Here is an 11,552-nt window from a genome sequence, read left to right as displayed (position 1 = left end):
GAAACCTACATCAAATGAATCCCTAGTCGTCTTTTGCCAATATTAGGGCTCCAATCCCTGAGTTGAGATTTTTAGACATAGGGCCTCCATTCCCTAGTCGCCTTTTCTTTTCCAACATTAAGGCTCCAATCCCTGAGTTGAGATTTTTAGACATAGGGTCTCCATTCCCTAGTCGCCTTTTCTTTGCCAACATTAGGGCTCCAATCCCTGAGTTGAGATTTTTAGACGTAGGGCCTCCATTCCCTAGTCGTCTTTTTGCCAACATTAGGGCTCCAATCCCTAAGTTGAGATTTTTATACATAGGGCCTCCATTCCCTAGTCGCCTTTTTGCCAACATTGGGGCTCCAATCCCTGAGTTGAGCTTTTTAGACATAGGGCCAACATTCCCTAGTCGCCTTTTTGCCAACATTAGGGCTTCAATCCCTGAGTTGAGATTTTAGACATAGGGCCTTCATTCCCTAGTCACCTTTTCCTTCTAAAGATATAATCCTTATTTTGGGCCAAAACCATGAATTTCCCCTAGCCCAAATCAATTCCACCCCTCAATTAGTCCAAACTCACTCAAAATAGGCCCAAGTCTAGTCCCCCAACCCGGTCCGTGTAGTGTTTTAACCCAATGACGTCGTCCCTCTCGCAGGATACCAACCCTTGATCTCCATTGATCTAACGGCTGGGAACTAATCTTCTTTAAATATAAAATGGTCAGAACCTAGGCCACCCCCCCCCCATTCTTACCTCACTCATTCTTCGTCTCTAACTTCAGAGACCAGTAACCCTAGAAACCCGCCACCCTTAAATACCAATTCCTCGCCGGCCGGCGGTGCCACTTCTAGCCAGGCCCAAATTAACACCCCAAAATCCTCTCACCCTCCCCATTCCAAATCCTAACATAACTTCCTTCGAATCCCTCCAGAAGTGCTCGAATTTCAAATCGTAGTTCGAAACCCTAAAAGCCCAAAATTGATTTCTTTTGAATCATTGGCATGCAAGGTTTAATCCCCAAGTTTCCTGAGTTTTCTCAAGGTTATTTTGACATAAGCAGTATTGGTCGTTTGTTCTTAACAAAGAACAAACGATTAACACTGGTTGTGTTAAATCAAAGAGTCCAATACCGATTTCGAGTGTGAATCGTTAAGTTTTTTTTCATTTTTGTTTCATCTTCCTGCTCCTTTCTTCTTTTTTCCTTTTCTTTGAATGTTTGGTCTTCTGATTGGAAAGTCGATAAAAGTTTCAGACCTAGTTTTCCCTTTTGATTAATTTAATGTTCATATACGATTCGTTTGGATTTTCAGTTTTTCTTTTCAAGTTTTAAATGTTGTTCTCTATTTTTCTGTTATCTATGACATTTTCTTATAATTAGCTTAGGTTAGATTTTTGTTGATTTGGTAATATAGTTTAATTCAGGCTCAGTATTTAGCTTAAAAAGAAAATCAATTATTTAGTTTAGATTTTTGATTTTGATGTCATTCAATTGTTTCTTTTTTCTGCTTCTCATCAAATTAGTTAAATGTTTCTGATTTTTTGTTAAGGCCTTGGGTTCAATTCTGACCCATTCATTTGGGTTAAAACCATTGGGTCAATTTGACCAATGAGGTTTCAGGGGTAAAAAAATGTTCTTAATGGGTAGTCTAGGAATTCTAGGTGAGGGAATCTCTATAACTGATTTAGGAAGCTTCTGTGAAGGTATCTTTAGGATTAAACTGAAAATACTGATTTTAAACTAAGGGTACTTGAGCAAAAGTAAAAATTTAAAAAGGGTAGCAGTGCAAAACTGAACTCATTTTCTGCTGCCCTAAGGCTTGCCTATAAAGGCATTGTTTCTTCATTCCCAAGTCAGATTTTTAGAGATTTTAGAGACTGAAAAATACCAAAAAAATTGAAGAAAACAGTTGGGTCTCTTCCAAGCTCAAAAACACTGAAATTTTGTTGAAAATTTGGTTTCTGGCTTCTGGTTTTTGCTTCCTTTTGGTTCATTAGAATCTCAGAAAGATCGAAATCAAGTAGCTAGTTTTTTTTGTTTGGTATTGCTGGTTGAAAATGGTTTGAGTTTGGGTTTTCAAAAGGCTTGGTTTGAGTTTGCTGTTGTTGTTACTGTTACATTACTACATTTTGTTGCTGTTATATCCTCCTAGTCTCAGGCTAAATTTCTTATCTATATTGTTGTATTTAGGTACACGTTTCTGAATTCTATCTAATGTGACGCCTGATTCGAAGTTAAAATGGAAGTTTGGAACTTTGAGCATAGTGTCAACTTGTTTTGCTCATAGTTTAGTTTTATTTTGTTTCAATTACTTTGTTCTGAATTATATGGTGCATTGATTTTGTTGGATGTTGATAATACTCTTCTGAGAGCTGAATTTGATCTTGAACTGTTAGGGAAACTTGATGAATAACCTATTTAGTTGAGTTAGTAGTTAGACTATACATTCAATCATGTTAAATCATGTAATGTGGACTGTATTAGATCTCTTCTTCTATGTAATTCATTTAAACTGTTATAACACGTTTGTTGTATTTGGATGGTGTTGTGTTCATGTAATTGGGTAGCTGAATGTTTTCTTAAGTTTAGTGGGTATAAAATCATGTTAAAAGGGAGGAAAATGGTCCAGAATACTCTAAGAGTTGAGTTATGTGCTGATTTGATCTTGGTTTACTTATGAGCATGTCTAAGGTTGAATTAATATGAAAAATGCAGAATGATTAGCAAGTTGGTTAGTGTTTCAATAGTTAAAAAATTCAGAAGTAAATGTTAGCTTAATTTCGTGTTTTGTATAGTCCTAGTTGGTTGGCATTTAAATGAATTTGCACAAATGTTTGGTTCTAAAGATTGGGCCAAATGCTGGCCCAATTGATAAAAGTTCAATTTCAGATGCATGTTCTATGTCATGGACGCCATTTCTTCTACCAAGAATTGGGCTCATTTTTGGGCCCAAGCTTGAAGGCATCTGCCCATTGGATTATTTGTCTTTCATTGTTTGGACCTATTTTGTTTTCGTCAAATCCAGTTCCCTGTTCACTTTGCTGTTGTCTGGGACGATTTTTCTTAAGTAATTGATTATTTGAACAAGGTTTATTAGTTGTTAAATAAGTTCGAACATTTGGTATAAAAACAAATTAGAATTCCTTAAAGCTCTCCCTCATTAACTAGCCTCTTAAAAATAGTTTGAGGTGTGTCATATTAGCCAAACGCACAATTTATGGCCCTCAAAAGCTAATTTAGAAACCCTTTTAGTTAGAATAACTTGAGGCGTGTCGTGCCAAATAAATCTCAAAATGCATGGCCCTCATTTAATTAATTTTAATCCTTAGAAATCGAGGCGTGCCATTTAATTGAATTTTACATGGCCCTCGCAAATTTGAAAGTGCGTAGTTGCTTTAGACGCGCTATTTTAAAAATTACTTTTCTAAACTCGGGTGTGCATTTCATGTGACCCAAATCCAAATCTCGACAACGTTAAATAAAATATGTCGCGGACCGCGGGTGCATTTCATGTGGTAAGGTTCAAGACGTGTTTTAGATAACGTTGAAATCCTCCTTAAAAAATAATTAAAAGCGGTTAAATAAGTTAAAATATATTGTAGGCTAAAACATGTATTAAAATCAGATAATAGGCCAATTATAATGGTTTAAGCGACCGTGCTAGAACCACGGAACCCGGAAATGCCTAACACCTTCTCCCAGGTTAACAAAATTCCTTACTTAGAATTTCTGGTTCGCAGACTTCAAAAGGAAAATCGAATTTCCTCGATTTGGGATTTAAAATAAACTGGTGACTTAGAACACCAAATAAACTATTCCAAGTGGCGACTCTGATAAACTAAATAATCCCATTTCGAATAATGTCACTTAAATTGGGAAAACTTCCTTATATACCCTCGGGTGTGTAAAAAGGAGGTGTGACATAGGGTTTCTTGCACAAGTGTCAGAGGATTCTTCGTACAACGGGTATTCTTGAGACCAGCGGGGTCGCATTTACTACTTTTCAGTTTTCTGAAACTTCCTTCACTTGGTGGGAGGCTTATGAGAGGCGTAGGCCTGTTGGTGCAACACCCCTTACCTGGCAGCAGTTCTCCGTTCTCTTTTTGGCGCGGGCAGTTCGAGTGGTTGTGTTAGGGAGATATGAATGTGACGCAGTATGAGATGAGGTTCTCGGAGTTAGCTCGTCATGATGTTTGGTTGGTTCCTATGGAGAGAGAAAGAGAGAGGATTAGGAGGTTCATTGATGGCCTCATGTATCAGCTTCAGATTCTCATGACCAAGGAGAGGGTGTCTGATGCTACCTTTGAGGAGGTTGTTGACATTTCTCTCGAGATTGAGTCAATTCGTCGTCAAGAGTGAGATAAGAGGGAGGCCAAGAGGCCTCGGGGATCTGGTAGTTATGGTGGTGCTCCTTCGAGGGGTCAGTTTCAACACGGCAGAGGTCGTCCATTCAGACATGCTCAGTCAGCTTGCCTAGGTTATCGTGGGGCGTCATTGGGTCATGGTTCTCACAGTTCTCATCAGGTCCATTCATCACTCAGTGCCCTTCTAGCCCAGAGTTCGTCCCGTGCTCCATCAGTTCAGGGCTCTTTATGCCAGGTGCATCTGCTAGTCATTCTGGTACTAGGGGTTCCCTTCAGTCCTCGTCTCCAACAACCGGGAGTTGCTATGAGTGTGGAGAGTTGGGTCATATGTGGAGGCAATGTCCTTGTCGTCTTGGAGGTTTATCTCAACAGAGGAGTCAGCCATCGGCTTCAGCGCCAGTTACTTCACCACCACCCGCCCAGCCAGCTAGGGGTGGAGGTCAATCAGCTAGGGGTCGCCTTAGAGGGGGAGGCCGATCAGGTGGTGGTCAGGCCCGTTTCTATGCACTTCCAGCTAGACCCGATACTATTGCTTCAGATGCTATGATTACAGGTATTGTCTCAGTCTTCCACAAAGATGCTTCTATGTTGTTTGATCCCGTTTCCACTTTTTCATATATGTCATCATATTTTGCTCGTTATTTTGATACGCCCCGTGAGTCTTTTATTTCATCTGTTCGTGTATCTACTCCAGTGGGCGATACTATTATTGTGAATCATATGTACCGGTCGTGTGTGGTGACTATTGGGGGTTTGGAGACCCGAGTGGACCTGTTATTGCTTTGTATAGTGAACTTTGATGTGATATTAGGCATGGATTGGCTATCTCCTTGTCCTACTATTTTGGACTGTCATGCTAAGACAATGACAATGGCTATGCCGGGTGTGCCATGGATTAAGTGGTGAGGTTCGACTGATTTTGTCCCCTGTAGGGTGATTTCGTTCTTGAAGGTCCAGCGGATAGTTGGGAAGGGTTGTCTTTTGTATTTAAACTTTGTGAGAGATGTCGGTGCAGAGACTCCTCGTATTGATTCTGTTCCTATTGTGAGGGATTTTCTCGATGTGTTTCCTGTAGACCTGTCAGATATGCCACCGAACAGGGATATTGATTTTTGTATTGATCTGGTGCCGGGCACTCAACCCATCTCTATTCACCGTATCGTATAGCACCAGCGGAGTTGAATGAGTTAAAGGAGTAGCTTCAGGAACTCCTTCATAAGGGGTTTATTCGGCCTCGTGTGTCTCCTTCGGGTGCACCTGTTCTATTTACGAAGAAGAAGGATGGCACAATGAGGATGTGCATTGATTACAGGCAGTTGAACAAAGTAATAATCAAGAACAAGCATCCTTTGCCTCGTATCGATGATTTGTTTGACCAGCTTCAGGGAGCGAGAGTGTTCTCCAAGATTGATCTCCGTTCAGGTTATCACTAGTTGAAGATCAGGGACTCGAATATTCATAAGACAACTTTTAGGACCCGATATGGTCATTATAAGTTCCTGGTGATGTCTTTTGGGCTGACCAATGCCCCAGTAGCGTTCATGCATTTGATTAACAGCGTGTTTCGGCCTTATCTCAACTCATTTGTCATAGTTTTCATTGATGATATTCTGGTGTACTCGCGTAGTCAGGAGGAGCACACGGAGCATTTGAGAGTTGTGTTGCAGAGATTAAGGGAAGAGAAGCTTTACGCAAAGTTCTCCAAGTGTGAGTTTTGGCTCAGTTTAGTGGCTTTCTTGGGGCACGTGGTGTCCAGTGAGGGTATTCAGGTTGATCCAAAAAAGATAGAGGCAGTCCAGAGTTGGCCCAGACCATCCTCAGCCATAGAGATTCGCAGCTTTCTTGGTTTGGCGGGTTATTACCGCCGGTTTGTTCAGGGATTCTCATCTATCGCATCGCCCTTGACCAAGTTGACTCAAAAGGGTGCATCATTCAGGTGGTCGGATGAGTGTGAGGAGAGCTTTCAGAAGCTCAAGACTGCCTTAACCACAACTCTAGTGTTAGTTTTGCCATCAGCTTCAGGTTCATATACTATGTATTGTGATGCTTCAAGAGTTGGTATTGGGTATGTATTGATGCTGGAGGGTAGATTTATTGCTTATGCTTCTCGTCAGTTGAAGCCCCATGAGAAGAACTACCCTATTCATGATTTAGAATTGGCTGCCATTGTTCACGCGTTAAAGATTTGGAGGCATTATTTGTATGGCGTGTCTTGTGAGGTGTTTATTGATCATCGTAGCCTCCAGCACTTGTTCAAGAAGAAGGATCTCAGTTTGAGGCAGCGGAGATGGTTGGAGCTGCTAAAGGACTATGATATCACTATTTTGTACCATCTGGGGAAGGCCAATGTGGTGGCCGACGCTTTGAGTAGGAAGGCGGTGAGTATGGGGAGTTTGGCGTACATTCCAGTTAGGGAGAGACCTCTTGCAGTTGATGTTTAAGCCTTGGCCAATCGGTTCGTGAGGTTAGATATTTCGGACCCAATCGGGTATTGTCTTGTATGATTTCTCGGTCTTCCTTATTTGATCGCATCAGAGAGTGTCAGTATGATAATCCTCATTTGCTTGTCCTTAAGGACAGGGTTCAGCACGACGATGCCAGAGATGTGGCTATTGGTGATAATGAGGTGTTGAGGATGCAGGGCCGGATATGTGTGCCCAATATAGATAGACTTCGGGAGTTGATTCTGGAGGAGGCCCATAGCTCGCGGTATTCCATTCATTCAGGTGCCGCGAAGATGTATCAGGATCTGAGACAGCATTATTGGTGGAGAAGAATAAAGAAGGACGTTGTGGGATTTTTAGCTCGGTGTCTCAATTGTCAGCATGTGAAATATGAGCATCAAAGACCGGGTGGCTTGCTTCAGTAGATGGATATTCTAGAGTAGAAGTGGGAGCGGATCACCATGGACTTTGTAGTTGGGCTCCTACGGACTTTGAAGAAGTTCGATTCTATTTGGGCGATTGTAGATCGACTGACCAAGTCCACGCACTTCATTCCTGTATGTACTACCTATTCTTCAAGCGGTTGGCAGAGATCTATATCTGGGAGATTGTTCGTCTGCATAGTGTCCCACTTTCCATCATTTCAGATAGGGGCAATCAGTTTACTTCACAGTTTTGGAGGTCTGTGCAGCGAGAGTTAGGTATTCAAGTTGAGTTGAGCACAACTTTTCACCCTCAAACGGACGGGTAGTCTGAGCGCACTATTCAGATATTGGAGGACATGTTGTGCGCTTGTGTCATTGATTTTGGAGGGTCATGGGATTTCTGCCGCTCGTAGAGTTTGCTTATAACAACAGTTATGAGTCGAGTATTCAGATGGCTCCATATGAGGCTTTGTATGGGAGGCGGTATAGATCTCCAGTTGGTTGGTTTGAGCCGGGTGAGGCTAGGCTATTGGGTACATACTTGGTGCAGGATGCTTTAGACAAGGTGAAGGTAATTCAGGAGAGGCTTCGTACAGCGCAGTCAAGACAAAAGAGTTATGCTGACAGGAAGGTTCGGGATGTGTCCTACATGGTTGGTGAGAAGGTTCTGTTGAAGGTTTCACCCATGAAGGGTGTTATGAGATTTGGTAAGAAGGGTAAATTGAGTCATCGGTTCTTTGGGCCTTTTGATGTACTTCGGAGGATTGGGGAGGTGGCTTATGAGCTTGCTTTACCACCCATCTTGTCGAGTGTGCATTCGGTATTTCATGTTTCTATGCTTCGGAAGTATATTGGTGATCCGTCTCATGTTTTGGATTTCAACACGGTTCAGTTAGATGATGATTTGACTTATGATGTGGAGCTAGTAGCTATTTTGGAGCATCAGGTTCGAAAGTTGAGGTCAAAGGATATAGCTTCAGTGAAAGTGCAGTGGAGAGGTCGACCCGTGAAGGAGGCTACCTGGGAGACCGAGCAGGAGACGTGGAGCAGATATCCTCACCTGTTTGAGGCTTCAAGTATGTTTCTTAACTCGTTCGAGGACGAATGTTTGTTTAAGAGGGGGAGGATGTAACGACCCAACCGGTCGTTTCATGATTCACCGCTCCGTTTTTCCCATTTTTGCTTCTTATGGCTTTGTTCAGTTGTATTATATACTATCATGTTTTTATTGGTTCGGGTTCGGAGAGGTTTTGGTAAGGTTTGAGGCACTTAGTCTCTTTTGAGTAAGCTTAAGTTGGAAAAGTCAACCGGATATTGACTTATGTGTTAAGGGCTCGGATGTGAGTTCTGATGGTTCGGACAGCTTCAAGAGGTGATTTGGGACTTAGGAGAGTGATCGGAATGTGTTTTGGAGGTCCAAAGTAGATTTAGGGTTGAATTGGCGAAATTGAAATTTTGGCATTTTACGGTTGATAGGTGAGATTTTGATATAGGGGTCGGAATGGAATTCTAGGAGTTGTAGTAGGTCTGTTGTGTCATTTGGGATGTGTGTACAAAATTTTAGGTCATGATGTAGTTTGATAGACTTTTTGATCGAAAGCGGAATTTGGAAGATTTTGAAATTTTAGGCTTGAATCCGATGCAAATTTGGTGTTTTGATGTTGTTTTGAGTGTTTCGAAGGTTGGAACAAGTTTGAATGATGTTATGGGATAGGTTGGCATGTTTGGTTGAGGTCCCAAGGGCCTCGGATAAGTTTTGGGTGGTTGAACGAACCATTTCAAGTTGGAAAAGATTGCAGAAAATCTGTTGTTAGTGTTGCAGACGATTGTGCTTCGCGTTCGCGAAGGGTTGGAGTGTGAGGCAGGAGCATTGGACTTCACGTTCGCAATGAGGGTCCCGCGTTTGTGAAGGTTCGAGCGGCTGAAGCATCGCGTTTGCGATGGGGTGGTCGCGTTCGCGTAAGAGAAATTTTGGTCGATGGTATTTTCTGCTTCGGAAAAGTGAGGCTTTGACCACGTTCGCGAAGAAGGATTTCAAATCGCTGGGAAGAATGTTTAAAAGGCCATTTTCGCGATTTTTGGCCTAAGTCCACTATTTTTGACTTGGTTTTGGAGCTTTTTTAGAGAGATTGAAGAGGGAATCAAGGAGAACTTATTAGAGGTAAGAATCTTGGACTTAATACTCGATCCTATTATGAATTCTACCTAATTAAATATGCCCTTGATTAAATTGTTAGAGGTAAGAACCTTGTTATAGCTCTAGTGCAAGTAGGAGATTGTTAGGGATATAGTAGATATGCCCTAGATCCAATGTCATATTTTATGAGTTGAACATATTTTTGTGAACGTTATTTGATATATATATATATATATATATATATATATATATATATATATATATATATGGCATTTGATATTCTTTTATCATTATTATCAATTGCTTGATTTATTTGATAAGGTCCTTGATTAAATTTTGAGACTTGTCATCGTGATGGAGATCATGATAATGAGAGTAAAGTTTCTTATAATTTAATCTAAATTTTTTCTTGATTGTAGGATTATTAATTTGGACATTAGTAATCCGGTTAGATCAATATTTATGTGATCGTCTTTAAGGGATAAAGATTAGTTGATCTCATTAACTAAATTACATAGGTAGATGACGCATATAGAGATATGATCATTGAACTAACTCATTGGATAATTCCTAATGGTTAGAATTACCATAAACTGTCAATAGGATATTCTCTTGAAGAATGTGATGTAAGAGTTTCCTTTGACCTGAGATCGTCATAGTAATTGACAAGTTATTTATTGTGCTTTGATACCAGACACCTATGGCCCTAGGGCGATAGTTGAAAGGATATTGGGTACGATTAAATACGTGTACAATTAGTGATTGATCAAGATGGAATCTTTCAACTCTTGGTAATGAGTTTAAGCTCCATGTTGTCATGAATTATAAACGACCAAACTAAGACCTTCGCCAGGACAATTGATTGAAAGAAGAAATGAATTTCTTAGGTCATTCAATGGTCGATTATATTTGACATGAACACATAGTTGGTCACCTATTATGATTTGACAGTTGAACCATATCCTAGGGTGACCTAGAGCAATAAGAACAGAAGGAATTACTACATTATTCTTCTACTAGTTCTTGAGAGTAAATTGTATACTTTATGCTATCCGATCGTTAAGGAGTGTTTCTAGACGCCACCTTGATTAGTATATTGATGTGATCAATTTACTACCGGTTTAGTATTGAACCTATGGGATCGCACACTTACGAGTGTTCTGATCCTTGCTAAAGGATTAATTAACTTATTATTTGATAATTAAATTAAGGAATTTTATTAGTCAAAAAAATTTAATTATTAGTCTAAATAAAATATTATTATATTCTTTGCTAGCACGGAGGGTATGATTAATATTGTGAACAAATTGAAGTTTTCTATTTGGAATAGAAAATTAAATTATTTCTCTTGGTTGAAATATATATATATATATATATATATATATATATATATATATATATATATTATAGTTATAATTAATATTTATTTATATATAAATATTAATAAAGTATCCAATTTGGAATTGGATTGTAAATCCCACAAGAGACGTTGGCTACGTGAAATCTATTTTTATGGGATTCCAACTTTCTGTTTGTAAAGTATTATAATGACTTATAAGAAAAATCGAATAATTGGATTTCACTTTACTGAGGATATGGTCCTAAACAGAGAATTGTGGAGATCGAGCATTAAGGTTGTAGGTTAGGAAAAATTGTGATGTTTTTTTTACAGCGCACTAGAGTGAGACTAGCCAGTTAGGAATTAGTCTTAGAATGCTATTGATCAACTACTGATGATGGGCTTTATCTTCTGTGTATTAATACCTTACATCTTTCTCGTATTTTCTATATCTCTTATATTGCTGTTACTTTATTTTTTATGGTATTTATGTTATGTTATGGATTTTATGGTATTTTATGTTGTTTTATTATGAGTATATTGATAGTACTAATATAGTATCTCTTGTTGCCTCTTCGAGCCGAGGGTCTCCTGGAAACAGCCTCTCTATCCCTCGGGGTAGAGGTAAGATCTGCGTACATATTACCCTCCCCAGACCCCACTTGTGGGATTACACTGGGTTGTTGTTGTTGTTGTTGGATTTCACTTTACTATCCAACTTTGACGTTGGGCATGGAAAGTCCGTGTAGAAGGCTGCGGCCATTTAGAATAGGTTTTAGATTTTTACGTACAAAATTCCATGAAGTTTATTTTTGAAATGAACTTTTACCTAATTAAATTATTATCTCAACCAAACAGAAAAA

Source organism: Nicotiana sylvestris, chromosome 12, assembly GCF_000393655.2.
Source record: "Nicotiana sylvestris chromosome 12, ASM39365v2, whole genome shotgun sequence".
NCBI classification, from domain to species: domain Eukaryota; kingdom Viridiplantae; phylum Streptophyta; class Magnoliopsida; order Solanales; family Solanaceae; genus Nicotiana; species Nicotiana sylvestris.
The sequence above is the reverse complement of the archived record's forward strand: the minus strand, read 5'-3'. Positions refer to the sequence as shown.